Raw genomic sequence first — 16635 nt, 5'->3', positions numbered from 1 at the left:
AAAAACACTGCTTTACATTAGGTTTGCCCAACTTAGAACCCTGGGACCATAAAGTGATTCTCCAGTGCGTACTATCTGACTCACTCCATACATCTTTATGTTTCTGAGTATGTGAGAGTAAGTAGCACTTACCTTGCTAATATTGCGCATTTGAAGTATATGTTTGTTTCACTTAAAAACAAGTTCATGAGAGAGAAAATTATTTTAAATATGGTCCTTTATTTAAATAAGATGGACACCCTTGTTATTTTACACTGCCCTGAAATTCATTAACCTTTAACATGCAACAATATAATCTACTCACATGTACATTAAGCCCTTAAAGAAATTCATTAACCTTTAACATGTAACAATATAATCTACTCACATGTATATTAACCCCTTAAAAATTAACCTTTAACATGTAACAATATAATATACTCACATGTACATTAACCCCTTAAAGAAATTCATTAACCTTTAACATGTAACAATATAATCTACTCACATGTACATTAACCCTTTAAATATTAACCTTTAACATGTAACAATATAATATACTCACATGTTCATTAACCCCTTAAAGAAATTCATTAACCTTTAACATGTAACAATATAATCTACTCACATGTACATTAACCCCTTAAAGAAATTCATTAACCTTTAACATGTAACAATATAATTTACTCACATGTACATTAACCCTTTAAATATTAACCTTTAACATGTAACAATATAATATACTCACATGTACATTAACCCCTTAAAGAAATTCATTAACCTTTAACATGTAACAATATAATCTACTCACATGTACATTGACCTCTTAAAGACGAAGGCAATTGTCCCAAGTTCTAAACATAAAAAAACTAGAATTTTAGCTATATGTTTGATCATAATTTACCTCTTTCACATTAAAAGTACACCCACACTTATATATATCTTTTTTAGAGAACATCAAAAGTTTATATATGAACTATAAATTAATATGAATAAAATATAAGTGTGAGAAATTTTAAATTTTCCAAGGACACACACAATTTTTATTGTGAATATTATAATCCTGATCAGTTTTACTGCAATAAAACACACATATTTGTATTCTGCAATGTCCCAAAAGTACAAAAATGCCCCACATGTACAGGTTTTCTGGGATTTCAGTTTTTTACATGCCCAAATATGGGGTCTGCCTATTTACATGGAAATTTGACAAATTGATTTTCTGGGCCTATGTCGCCTTTAATGGGAGTATGGCAACCCAGGAGTAGACATGTGCATGGCGAAAAAATTCAGTTCGGTTCGGATTGATTCGGATTTTTTCGAATTTCGGTTCGAAGCGATTCGAATTCAGAAAAATTTGAATCAATTCGGTTTGGATTTGTTTCGGATTCGAATAAATTCGGTTCGGATTTGTTTCGGATTCATTCGGATTCTAATAAATTCGGCTGTATTCGGTGCGATTCGGTTCAGTTCGGAATTTCGGAATTTCGGTAAGTGTTAGGTGGTATTAGACTAGTATTATGTACTGTACATTAGGTGAAACCCATAGCAGAGTGATATAACCTAATATACTGTACAATACTAGTGTAATCCATGGCCATCCGAATCTACCGAATAAATCTGAATAAATCCGAAGTAATTCGGATTTATTCGGTAGATACGGCACTATTTTAATTCGGAGATTCGGTTCGATCCGAATCTCCGAATTTGCCGAATTTTCCGAATTTCCGAATCGAACCGAACCGAATCGCACATGTCTAAAAATTACCCCATTATGGCATACCATATGTAACAGTAGACAATATGGGGTATGCCAAATGGGGTGTGTCCATTCTTTTTTTGTAGCCACTTAGTCACAAAACCTGGCCAAATGTATTAGTACAACAATGCCCCTCATGTACAGGTTTTATGAGTTTTTTGGAAGTTACAGGGCCAAATATGGGGCCTGCTAATTTCAGTCTTCATACATGGAAATTTGACACATTTCTGTCTATGTCGCCTTTGAGACAGCATGGCAACCCAGGAATTAAAATTACCCCTATGATGTCATACCATTTGCAAAACTAGACAACCCAGGGTATTCTAAAAGGGCTATGTCCAGTTTGTTTTTGTAACCAATTAGTCACAAAACCTGGCCAAATTTACTGGTCATTTTTTTTTTTGCATTTGTTTGCGTTTTTTTACACAAACACTGCACTTAACGCTTTTTATATCATCATCCTTAAAGGTTTTACTGTTAAATAACACTCATATTTCTTTTCAGTGATATCCCACGAGTACAACAATAGCCCTATATACAGGTTTTATGGGGTTTCGGGAAGTAACAGAGTCAAATATGGGGCCTGTCCATTTCAGTTTTCATTCACGGAAATTTTACACATTTATTTTCTTGGCCTACACTGCTTTTGAGACAGTATGGTAGCCCAAGAATGACAATTACCCCCATGATGTCATACCATTTACAAAAGTAGATAACCCAGGGTATTCTAAAGCTGATCAAAATGATCACAGCAATAACACTGTGATTAGCACTTAAAGAGTTAATTTAAAAAAAATGTTTGTTTTTATATTGTAACTTTATATAACTGCAGGACAATTTGGGACACTATGTAGCACTGATCTCTCTTACACTCAGATCACACTGCAGAAAGAGAGAAGAGGCAAAGGCAGTGCTGACACCCAGAGCGCTGATTGAATCCTTGGGGACTATCTGAGTTACCAGGCAAGTCCCAGCATCAAATACAGCGCTCTCTTTGTCATGGAGGGGGAGCAGGGGGCCATACAAGTTCGAACAATCCATTTCATCCTAACAACGTTAAAGCCCAGCACTTTCAGGATGGCATGGAACGTTCTAACGTCAGGAAGGGGTTAAATACTGATATGAAAATGTTCATTGCCGTTTGTTCATTGCAGTGTTTAGAGGTTTAAAAACATTAAAGGAACATTACATTGAATTATAATATATGCATAGCATGGCCATAATCAAGTGCTGCATTACAAACGATCTGTATACAAAATAACTGTTAAGCATTTAAATGATATATTTTTAGCCAACTGTGTATTATTTTCTGTCTCTGAGCAGCCCAAGAACAGAAGATAGAAAGTTCCTACACTATGTTTATCTTATTGCCTCTTCTATAATCAATTAGTGACAGATAATAATAATGCAATGGTAACAATCTTTCTTTTGTTTATTTATTGATTTAGTATTTATAGTAGTTTACAATAAATTAGTTTCTATTTCAGTAAAACATTTAAAGCAATCTGTAAATATAAGTGGAAATTTTAGCATATTAAAAATAGGTATTTCAACTGTAATAGCCATTCTGTTATATATAACATAAAATTAAAATTGACCTCTTGGTATAGAGCAGAACTGCACATGTTTCAGACAATTCTAATGTCTAACTGAAAAGGTTAGAATATTGGACAGCCATCATGAATACAGAATCTTAACTACTGCAAGAAACTTATAAAAGACATACTATCAATACCATATAAATACATTGAACAAACCTTCTGGCTGCTCTTATTCAAAATTCTGCTGTATTCACACAGTGGACAAATATGGTACATTTTAAATTATGTATAAAACAATGGAAAAACAAGAAGACATGTTTTCCCATATGGTGGGAAAGGATTAAGCAAAAACTAGATCAGCTGTTGGTTTTTTTCTAGAGCTCTGTTTGCTCCTTGACGTTGTGTGGGGATACACAAATAGTAGAAGAACTGAGGTCAGATCAGGAGACACACAAACAACTTGTATGACCTAACACCACTGCATTCAGAGGGGTTTTCAATGTGCTCTGTAGGTTTGGAGGATTTATGAAGATGGTGATCTTACAGGCTTTTAATCTCACTGATATGTGGTGTTTGGTTCAGAAGACCACACATTCAGAAAATCACACTATTATTATGTTAGATGTTTTACTATATAACACAGGGTTGTGTTCTAGAATGGTAACGGTTAAACTTAGACCCTGCAAAGAAGGTTTTACAATTGGATAATTAAGCTGAAAATGATCCTGTATATTAACAAAAAGCTCTTTTCAGTAAAATTTCATGGAGCATACCCACTATGCCCTACACAAACTACATTTCTTAATCTCATGTTGACAGGGATTAGAGTCTTGCAAAATAATAATTAAAGGTAAAATGAATGTGAATTGCAGTTGACCATAAAGAAAGCTATCACCTTGCTGCATAACAATATGGATACTGTGTGTGGCTCATTTTGTGAAATTTTAAATAACGGAGAAAAAGAATTTAGAACAGATAAACACATTAAATAATTTAAGCATAAAAGTAACAAATAATTTTGCATTTTGTATATTATTTAGATTACTCTATATACAATAAATGGTTTGGCATATATATCATAATCATTTTTTTTTTTTAAATTCAGACTGCATTACATTGCAGGTACAGCTTAAGCAACTTTGGACAGGCAGTCACTAGTATCAAAGGCACTAATAGTTGTGACTAGTGATGTCGCGAACTTAAAATTTTCCGTTCGCGAACGGCGGACTCGAACTTCCGCAACTGTTTGCGAACGGGCGAACCGTTATTGACTTCAATAGGCAGGCGAATTTTAAAACCCACAGGGACTCTTTCTGGACACAATAGTGATGGAAAAGTTGTTTCAAGGGGACTAACAACTGGACTGTGGCATGCCGGAGGGGGATCCATGGCAAAACTCCCACGGAAAATTACATAGTTGATGCAGAGTCTGGTTTTAAGCCATAAAGGACATAAATCACCTAACATTCCTAAATTGTTTGGAATAACGTGCTTTAAAACATAAGGTATGATGTTGTATCGATCAGGTAAGGGTTACGCCCGCTTCACAGTGACAGACCAAACTCCCCGTTTAACGCACCGCAAACAGTCCATTTGCACAACCACGAGATAGATAGATTTGATAGATACATAGATTAGATAGATAGATAGATAGATAGATAGATAGATCAATAGATGCAATATACATTTGATAGATACAATAGATACTAGATAGATAGATTTGATAGATAAATAGATAGATTTGATAGATATATAATTTCCCAGACAGAGAATTACAAGACGTGTGGTCTGAGACCCATGGTAAGGTTCCCAGAGGCAGTTGCGGCGCCAGGGGAGGTGTATATGGCATGGATTTTAGGAACCGGGAGATGGAAAAAGATGCTTGGTCGGTCCTCTTGCGCGTGCAATCGTGGCCGGACTTTTAGCCAACGGACATATGGCCGAAACACAAGTGGCTGTCACAAAACAGTCCGGCCACGTGATAGATAGATTTGATAGATAGATACATAGATTACATAGATCAATAGATGTAATTTACATTTGATAGATACGATTTGATAGATAAAGATGCTTGGTCGGTCCTCCTACTTCAAATTTGGGGCACTGCGAGTGCAATCTACTGTGGCACCAGATATGAGTGGTGTGTTAAGTAGTACTATTCTGATCAGTTTAATACCTGTTACTCCCCCTCTCGGGGGAGGTGTATATGGCATGGATTTTAGGAACCGGGAGATGGAAAAAGATGCTTGGTCGGTCCTCCTACTTCAAATTTGGGGCACTGCGCGTGCAATCTAATGTGCCACCAGATAGGAGTGGTGTGTTAAGTAGTACTATTCCTATCAGTTTAATCCTGTTAAGTGTCTTTTTTTTTGTTTTGTTTTTGAAGCCACAGTCAAGCACCAGAGGCCAGAAAAATTTGGCATGTACACATGCCTGAAAAATTAGGTATTGTTTCAGCTGTAGCAGCGGCCAGAAAAATTGATGTTTGTTTCCCAGGCAGAAAGTGCCCTAAAACATTGCGGCTTGAACCCTAGTTGGTGGCGGATAAGTCACGCAAGTCATCCGGCATTTGAAGATAAAATACAGCAGCGTGTGGACAATTTTTAGCCCAAGGCAGCTCATGTCATCAGGCCTTTTTTACTCGAATGTATTGCCCAATGTCAGTCCTTTTGGGATCCATCCCTCATTCATCTTAATAAAGGTGAGGTAATCTAGACTTTTTTGATCTAGGTGACTTCTCTTCTCAGTGACAATACCTCCTGCTGCACTGAAGGTCCTTTCGGACAGGACACTTAAAGCGGGGCAGGCCAGAAGTTCTATTGCAAATTGGGATAGCTCAGGCCACAGGTCAAGCCTGCACACCCAGTAGTCAAGGGGTTCATCGCTCCTCAGAGTGTCAAGATCTGCAGTTAAGGCGAGGTAGTCTGCTACCTGTCGGTCGAGTCGTTCTCTGAGGGTGGACCCCGAAGGGCTGTGGCGATGCATAGGAGTTAAAAAGCTCTGCATGTCCTCCATCAACAACACGTCTGTAAAGCATCCTGTCCTTGCCGGCATGGTCGTGGGAGTCGGAGGATTACTTTCAGCTCTTCCCCTGTTAGATTCACGTTGTGCTGTGACATCACCCTTATACGCTGTGTAAAGCATACTTTTTAATTTATTTTGGAAATGCTGCATCCTTTCCGACTTGTTGTAATTCGGTAACATTTCTGGCACTTTATGCTTATACCGGGGGTCTAGTAGCGTGGACACCCAGTACAGGTCATTCTCCTTCAGCTTTTTTTACGAGGGTCCCTCAACAGGCACGACAGCATGAAAGACCCCATTTGCACAAGGTTGGATGCCGAGCTACTCATGTCCCGTTCCTCGTCCTCAGTGATGTCACTGAAGGTATCTTCTTCCCCCCAGCCACGTACAACACCACGGGTACCAGATAAGTGACAACGAGCATCCTGGGATGCCTGTTGTGGTTGGTCTTCCTTCTCCTCCTTAAAGCCACATTCCTCCTCTGACTCCTCTTCCTCACAATCCTCTTCCAGCATTGCCGCAGGTCCTGCAAGCAATGCTGATAAGGCTGTTTCTGGTGGTGATGGTGACCACAACTCTTCCTCTTCACGCTCATCTACGGCTTGATCCAGCACTCTTCGCAGGGCACGCTCCAGGAAGAAAACAAATAGTATGATGTCGCTGATGGTGCCTTCATTGCGACTGACTAGGTTTGTCACCTCCTCAAAAGGACGCATGAGCCTACAGGCATTGCGCATGAGTGCCCAGTAACGTGGCAAAAAAATTCCCAGCTCCGCAGAGGCTGTCCTAGCACCCCGGTCATACAAATACTCGATAACAGCATTTTCTTGTTGGAGCAGGTGGTCGAACTTTAGGAGTGTTGGGCTGTCGCAAATCAAGCGCCTCACTGGCATGTTGTTTCGCCACTGGATATCGGAAAAGTGCACCATGGCCGTGTAGGAACACCTCAAATGGCCACACACCTTCCTGGCCTGCTTCAGGACATCCTGTAAGCCTGGGTACTTATGCACAAAGAGTTGTACGATCAGATTAGACACATGTGCCATGCACGGCACATGTGTCAACTTGCCCAATTTCAATGCCGCCACCAAATTACTTCCGTTGTCAAAAACCACTTTGCCGATCTCCAGTTGGTGCAGAGTCAGCCACTGATCCACCTGTGCGTTCAGGGCGGACAGGAGTGCTGGTCTGGTGTGACTCTCTGCTTTCAGGCAAGTCAACCGCAAGACAGCGTGACACTGCCGTATCCGGGATGTGGAATAGTACCTGCGGAGCTGGGGGGGTGCCGTTGATGTGGAGCAAGATGCAGCAGCAGAAGAGGACTCAGCCGAGGAGGTTATGGAAGAGGATGGAGTAGCAGGAGTAGAGGAGGTGGCAGCAGGCCTGCCTGCAAGTCGTGGCAGTGTCACCAACTCCTCGTCTGCAGAGCCACGCATTCCATGCTTGGCAGCCATCAGCAGGTTTACCCAATGCGCAGTGTAGGTGATATACCTGCCCTGACCATGCTTTGCAGACCAGCTATCAGTGGTCATATGAACCCTTGCCCCAACATTGTGTGCCAGACATGCCATTACTTCCTTTCGCACAATCGAGTACAGGTTGGGGATTGCCTTTTGTGAAAAGAAATTTCGGCTGGGTACCTTCCACTGCGGTGTCCCAATAGCTACAATTTTTTTAAAAAGCCTCAGACTCCACCAGCTTGTATGGTAAAAGCTGGCGGGCTAAGAGTTCAGACAAGCCAGCTTTCAGACGCCGGGCAAGGGGGTGACTTTGTGACATTGGCTTCTTAAGCTCAAACATGTCCTTGACAGACACCTGACTGTGGGCAGATGAGCAGGAACTGCTCCGGAAGAGAGACAGAGTGGCGGATGGTTGAGAGGGGGCAAGGAGGACAGCAGTGGTTGACGTGGCTGAAGATGCTGGACCAGGAGGAGGATGGCGGCTTTGAGTTTGTGTGCTGCTTGTACTCATGTGTTGATCCCATAGGCGTTTGTGATGTGCGATCATGTGCCTTCGCAAAGCAGTTGTACCTAGGTGGGTGTTGGTCTTCCCATGACTCAGTTTCTTTTGGCACAGGTTGCAAATGGCATCGCTGTTGTCAGAGGCAGACACACAAAAAAAAATGCCACACTGCTGAGCTCTGCGATGACGGCATTCTGATGGTGGCAACAGCATGCGTTGATTGGCGTGCTGTCTGGCTGACCCCGGGTGCCGATGTATGCTGTCTGACTGTGCAACTAGCTCCTTGCGACGACCTCCCCCTGCTTCCAACTCGTCTCCTCCTCCTCCTCCTCCTCTCTGTCTCCCCATATGAACTTTCCCCCTGTTCTTCTTCTCTTCTAGCGGGCACCCACGTGACATCCATGGACGCATCGTCTTCATCAACCGCTTCACTTGTATCTGACAAATCAACAAAGGAAGCAGCAGGGGGTACAACATCATCATCATCACAGCGTACGTCCATGTCTGTAATGCTGCCTGACTGAGACATATCACTGTTATCTACATCCTCTGTCAATGATGGTTGCGCATCACTCATTTCTTCCAACTGATGTGTAAAAAACTCCTCTGACACATCAAGTGAAGTGGCTGTGGTGCTAGTGTTGGTGGTGGCGGCAGGCGGGCGAGTGGTGGTAACTTGAGAGGTGCCCGAAGATAAGCTGGAGGAGGATGGTGCATCAAGGTTCAGAGCGGACGCTATAGAAGATTGGGTGTCCTGTGTTAAAAAGTCAACTATGTCCTCCTCAGAACTTTTCGAGTTCATGGGACGTGGCCTCTGAACACTGGGCATTATTCTACGGCCAAAGGGAATCACAGCACCACGACCACGACAGCACCTGCGGGGTGGCCTGCCTCTGCCTGTCATTTTTTTTTAAATGTACACTTACACTACTATTAAACAAGATATGAGTGGTGGCACTGGGCAAGTGGGCACAGTATACGCTGTGAGCCTGACACAAAAAAGCAGACTGATGTTACACAGTCCAAAAAGTTTTTATTTTTTAAATGTACACTTACACTACTATTAAAAAAGATAGGAGTGGTACCACTGGGCAAGTGGGTACAGTATACGCTGTGAGCCTGGCACACATGCTGACAGGCAGGCAACTGCAATTAGATTACACTAGCAGACTGATGTTTCACAGTCAAAAAAGTTTTTTTTTTAAATAATTTACACTACTGTTACACCAGATATGAGTGGTGGCACTGGGCAAGTGCGCCTGGCACACACGCTAGCAGGCAGGCAACTGCAATTAGATTACACTAGCAGACTGATGTTTGTGTGGGTTAGAATATTTATTCAACTTTTTTTGCAATCTTTAGTTAATGAAAATGTTATGCCAACGAAATTTTATTGAGCCCTGAATATGAGTGTCCATATAGGATCATTATGCTGTCACCTTTCTATAGCTTCAGGAATTCTGCATTATATGATCATATGTTCATGTACATTTGGTGTCCGATTAATCAAGGGCCGAATGGCCCCTGATGCCCCTGTTTCCGTGCGAGCCTTCAGGCTCGCCGGAAACAGTAGTTAAGAAGCAGCGATCTTAAGATCTCTGCCCCTTAACTTCAACGCTACCTCTGAGGCTGCAGACAACAATCCGCCTGATCGAAAATGATCGGGTTGATTGTCACCCCCTGCTAGTGTCCAACGAATCTGCAGGGGGCAGCATTGCACAAGCAGTTCACCAGAACTGCTTGTGCAATGTTAAATGCCCACCATGTATGCTGTCGGCATTCAGCGATGTCTGGCAGATATGATACGCTACAGCGTATCATGTCCACCAGACATTGATAAATTGGCCCCTTGGGCTTTACTAATGCTCTCTAGTAATTGTTTTAGAGTTTAGAGTAAACTGTTGGTATGATAGAGATTGCTTCTATGCAAGAGTATTCATTTCTAGGTTATATTTGTGATAGGAAAATGAACTATGCACAGTAATGTACTCTTCACTTGACTCACCAGGTAAAATGAGACTTGCACCATCCTACAAATTAACCCTTACAAGACTTTTGACAATCACTTTTAAAACAGAATTTCTAAACATTTCCTGTTGTTTAATGTCACCCATTTTCATTTATTTGCACCTGAGAGTGTGCTTCTCTTTCTGTGTTTATTTTAATCTATGTGTTGTTTTACCCACTATATATTTTTGCAGTAATTTTACAATCAACAAAATAAAAGTGACAAAAGATCTTTATTTGGCTTTCACAACAGAGGCATCGAGGTCTATTTAACAACGGTCTTGCGGACCTGATCTGACAGTGCGAATCAGGTCCGCAAGACCTCGCTGAATGCGGAGAGCAATACGCTCTCCGTATTCAGCATTGCACCAGCAGCTCTAAAGAGCTGCTGGTGCAAAGCCGCCCCCCTGCAGACTCGTGGCCAATGGGCCGCCAGCAGGGAGGTGTCAATCAACCCGATCGTACTCGATCGGGTTGAATTGTGGCGATTCCTGTCTGCCTGCTCAGAGCAGGCGGACAGGGTTATGGAGCAGCGGTCTTTTGGAGCAGCGAGTCTGAAGACTCGCCAGAAACACGGGTCCACAAGCTTCACACGGAGCTTGATAAAACATAATTTATGTAAGAACTTACCTGATAAATTCATTTCTTTCATATTAGCAAGAGTCCATGAGCTAGTGACGTATGGGATATACATTCCTACCAGGAGGGGCAAAGTTTCCCAAACCTCAAAATGCCTATAAATACACCCCTCACCACACCCACAAATCAGTTTAACGAATAGCCAAGAAGTGGGGTGATAAGAAAAAAGTGTGAAAGCATAAAAAACAAGGAATTGGAATAATTGTGCTTTATACAAAAAAATCATAACCACCACAAAAAAAGGGTGGGCCTCATGGACTCTTGCTAATATGAAAGAAATGAATTTATCAGGTAAGTTCTTACATAAATTATGTTTTCTTTCATGTAATTAGCAAGAGTCCATGAGCTAGTGACGTATGGGATAATGACTACCCAAGATGTGGATCTTCCACGCAAGAGTCACTAGAGAGGGAGGGATAAAATAAAGACAGCCAATTCCGCTGAAAAATAATCCACACCCAAAATAAAGTTTAAGGGCTCCATGTACTAAGCCGTCAATTCATCCATCATTTTAGACGCGGATAAACTCGCCGTTACTCGCCGCGGGCGAAATGGTGTCCGCTGTCACTATGTACTAATAATCCCCCAATAAATAGACAAGTCTAGCCCGCCGCGAGCAGTGGCGGATTATTGATAAATTTGACGTCTCGCTCGCCGCGACTAAGCTGATGTACTTTTAACTTTCAGTTGAATTGTCTGGCCAATTATTAACACGTGACATGCAAGGTGTCACGAACATCATAGTAGTCGCGGGAATAGAATTTTGCTCCTATAAAAGTTCAACTTATCTAAACAACTTTATTATTGTTCTACTAAATTTTTTGAAGAGTGATAACAGAGCGTTATTTTTGTAATATTTATTTACAATTTGGATATGGCTTCATCTGGATCTGATAATATATAAATATTAATATAAAAATAATTATAAAGATTGACAACTATACAATACAAATTTAAAATATAGATTACTCTTTAATTACAGTCGACAAATTTGGCGCAATTTATGTACATGGAAATGAGAGACAAATTAGACGCCAGTTATGCTGTACAATGCTGATATTACTGCCTTTTATATATGTCTAGACTGGCGTCTAGATTGACTTTCCTATTGTTTTGTACCTTGCCCGCCACCTAAAAGGTGGCGAGGCAAAAATAACGAGGTGGGAGCGGAAATTGTAGCGAGCGGACAAATAGATTTTTTAGTACATTCGTTTTTGGCGAGTTGGTGGTCAAATGTGTCTAATTACAGTGAAAAATGGAGAGGTAGCGAGGTTTGGCGGATAAGTACGCTCGCAATTTTAAAGATGCGAGTTTGAACATAGTTGACGACTTTGTACATATCAGTTTGCGAGTTTTGACGCAAGATTTGTTGCGGGTAGCTCGCTGACTGCTTAGTACATGGAGCCCTAAATCTTATAATGAAGAAAACTGAAATTATAAGCAGAAGAATCAAACTGAAACAGCTGCCTGAAGTATTTTTTCTACCAAAAACTGCTTCAGAAGAAGAATACACATCAAAATGGTAGAATTTAGTAAAAGTATGCAAAGAAGACCAAGTTGCCGCTTTGCAAATCTGAACAATCAAAGCTTCATTCCTAAACGCCCAGGAAGTAGAAACTGACTTAGTAGAATGAGCTGTAATCCTTTGAGGCGGAGCTTTACCCGACTCGACACAAGCATGATGAATTAAAGATTTCAACCAAGATGCCAAAGAAATGGCAGAGGCCTTCTGACCTTTCCTAGAACCGGAAAAGATAACAAATAGACTAGAAGTCTTTCGGAAATTCTTAGTAGCTTCAACATAATATTTCAAAGCTCTAACAACATCCAAAGAATGCAATGATCTCTCCTTAGAATTCTTAGGATTAGGACATAATGAAGGAACCACAATTTCTCTACTAATGTTGTTAGAATTCACAACCTTAGGTACAAATTAAAAAGAAGTTTGCAACACCGCCTTATCCTGATGAAAAATCAGAAAAGGAGACTCACAAGAAAAGAGCAGATAATTCAGAAACTCTTCTAGCAGAAGAGATGGCCAAAAGAAACAAAACTTTCCAAGAAAGTAATTTAATGTCCAGTGAATGCATAGGTTCAAACTGAGGAGTTTTAAGAGCCCCCAGAACCAAATTCAAACTCCAAGGAGGAGAAAATTGACTTAATAACAGATTTTATACGAACCAAAGCTTGTATAAAACAATGAATATCAGGAAGAATAGCAATCCTTCTGTGAAAAAGAACAGAAAGAGCAGAGATTTGTCCTTCAAGGAACTTGCAGACAAACCTTTATCCAAACCATCCTGAAGAAACTGTAAAATTCTCGGAATTCTAAAAGAATGCCAGGAAAAATGATGAGAAAGACACCAAGAAATGTAAGTCTTCCAGACTTGATAATATATCATCCTAGATACAGATCTACGAGCCTGTAACATAGTATTAATCACAGAGTCAGAGAAACCTCTTTGACTAAGAATCAAGCGTTCAATCTCCATACCTTTAAATTTAAGGATTTGAGATCCTGATTGTAAAAAAGGACCTTATGACAGAAGGTCTGGTCTTAACGGAAGAGTCCACGGATGACAAGAAGCCATGCGGACAAGATCCGCATACCAAAACCTGTGAGGCCATGCTGGAGCCACCAGCAGAAAAAACGAGCATTCCTTCAGAATCTTGGAGATTACTCTTGGAAGAAGAACTAGAGGCGGAAAGATATAGGCAGGATGATACTTCCAAGGAAGTGACAATGCATCCACTGCTTCCGTCTGAGGATCCCTGGATCTGGACAGATACCTGAGAAGTTTCTTGTGTAGATGAGAACCATCAGATCTATTTCTGGAAGTCCCCACATTAGAACAATCTGAAGAAACACCCTCTGGGGTGAAGAGACCACTTCGCCCGGATGTAACGCTTGGCTACTGAGATAATCCGCTTCCCAATTGTCTATACCTGGGATATGAACCACAGAGATTAGACAGGAGCTGGATTCCGCCCATACCAGTATTCGAGATACTTATTTCATAGCCAGAGGACTGTGAGTCCCTCCTTGACGATTGATATATGCCACAGTTGTGACATTGTCTGTCTGAAAACAAACGAACGATTCTCTCTTTAGAAGAGGCCATGACTGAAGAGCTCTGAAAATTGCACGGAGTTCCAAAATATTGATTGGAAATCTCACCTCCTGAGATTTCCCAAACCCCTTGTGCTGTCAGAAACCCCCATACAGCTCCCCAACCTGTCAGACTTGCATCTGTTGAGATCACAGTCCAGGTTGGAAGAAAAAAAGAAGCCCCCTGAACTAAACGATGGTGGTCTGTACCACGTCAGAGGGTGTCGAACAATCGGTTTTAAAGATATTAAATGAGATATCTTTGTATAATCCCGGCACCACCGGTTCAGCATACAGGGCTGAAGAGGTCGCATGTGAAAATGAGCAAAGGGGAACACGTCCAATGCAGCAGTCATAAGAACCTAGAATTTCCATGCATAAGGCTACCGAAGGGAATGATTGAGACTGAAGGTTTCGATAAGCTGAAAGCAATTTCAGACGTCTCTAATCCAACAGAAACAGAGACATGGACACTGAATCTATCCGGAAATCTAAAAAAGGTTACTCTTGTCTGAGGAATCAACAAACTTTTTGGTTAATTGATCCTCCAACCATGTTCTTGAAGAAACAACACTCATAAAAAGCTGGAAAGGATCTTTCCATTGAAAATGAGCAAAGGGAATTGAATCCAATGCTGTTAAAACTTCTATGCATATATAGCAACTGAAGGAAATAATAGAGACTAAAGGTACCGACAGACGGAACCCAAATCAAATTGTCCCTTGTCTGATAGAGACAAAGATAGTGACAGAAACCATCTGGAAACCTAAAAAAGGTGACCCTTGCGTGAGGAATCAAGAGCTTTTGAAAAAAAGATCCTCTAACTATGTCCTGAAGAGCAAGTGAAACATATGAGATTCCGCATCCACAGGAAATAATCTGAATGAAAACAAAAAAATGAAGAATATGCATTTATTGTATCTAATGAAAACAAATAATGCTATCAATGACCATAAAAAAGGCAGAATAGTTTGAATAAAACTCCAAAACCCAGTTCCTAGAAAAAGAACTGGCAGAAATACCCCAGAAGATTCCAGGTCTGAGCAGCGCTTGAGCCATGCTTCAACAGTATCCAAAATAAATAGGACAGAAACACACTGAAAGAAAGTGTTAGCCTTACTGGAATAAAATCAAAGAAATTTGGACAGAATAGAACCAAATAAATTTCAAAGAAGTCTTAACCTGCCCCTTACCAGCCAAGCTGGAATACGGCACATACATCACAATATTAGGGAGCTGATTTTGAACCCCAATAATAAACATGTTACTTGGGAAAGAACTCAGGAATTTGTTCCTTAATAAGAACAACCAAACTAATATAAGCTTAAAGTTTAGTCTTAGAACTCAATCTTGAAGCCCATAGTAACAGTTAAGAATTGAATCCAATTATAATTGATTATCTTAGAACAAAAGAAATATGGATTCTCTTTTTGTTTTTTGTTTTTTTTTAAAAAACACAAAATTCTTCTAGCTAAAATAGCTAAAGACATAGATAAACCCTCATTTGCGAATATATTCAATAAAATGAAGACACAAATGAAATCATTAGCATGATAGTCCAGTTTAAAGGACCAGTCAAAACAGAGGACTTGCAAAATGCAAAACAACAAGACAAATGCAACAGCACCTAGTCTAGTAAATGTTGTCCCTTTAACAATGCTAAAATAAATCATAATCTGATACTTAGAAAAGTACCTGAAACTAAATAATTTTCCATAAATAAGATATAACTATATAAAGGAAAATAAATACTATTTTGCTATAACAACAATAGCATAATTAGTAGGAGTAGAGATAGCTCCAATAAATTGGAGAACCCTCCAAATTAAATTTAACTGCTGACAAAGAATATAGTTTAAAAATAAAAGAAAATTGCAAAAAGAGGACTTGCAAAATGCAAAACAACAAGACAAATGCAACAGCACCTAGTCTAGTAAATGTTGTCCCTTTAACAATGCTAAAATAAATCATAATCTGATACTTAGAAAAGTACCTGAAACTAAATAATTTTCCATAAATAAGATATAACTATATAAAGGAAAATAAATACTATTTTGCTATAACAACAATAGCATAATTAGTAGGAGTAGAGATAGCTCCAATAAATTGGAGAACCCTCCAAATTAAATTTAACTGCTGACAAAGAATATAGTTTAAAAATAAAAGAAAATTCTCAGCCTATTCCATTCCCTAGTATGGGGAATTGGAAGGAAAACCTCTGAAATCACAGAAGAATAAAAAGGCAGAAATAGTGTCAGCTAGTTTTAAAGAACTAGTTACCTTAATATCCAAAATAATCAACACCTCTTCAACAAAGAACAAATGTACTTTAATAATAAAAAAATTATATAAAAAAGTAGATTTGTTAGTGTCAATATCTGATGAAGAGAATTTCTGAAAGAGAAAAAAACATCATCAGAGAAGGATAAATCAGTATGTTGTTGGTCATTTGAAACTTCAATAATTAAAAAAAAAGAAGTGAAAAAGACCTAAAAATTGTATTAGAAGGCACGAAGTCAGACAAAGCCTTAATCAGAAAAAATATTTCTTATAAATCTTCTAAACATTTCTTGTACTTAAGAATGGAAATGTATAAAGCATAAATACTAATGGAA

The sequence above is a fragment of the Bombina bombina genome, chromosome 5 (genome assembly GCF_027579735.1).
Source record: "Bombina bombina isolate aBomBom1 chromosome 5, aBomBom1.pri, whole genome shotgun sequence".
Lineage (NCBI taxonomy): Eukaryota > Metazoa > Chordata > Amphibia > Anura > Bombinatoridae > Bombina > Bombina bombina.
The sequence above is the reverse complement of the archived record's forward strand: the minus strand, read 5'-3'. Positions refer to the sequence as shown.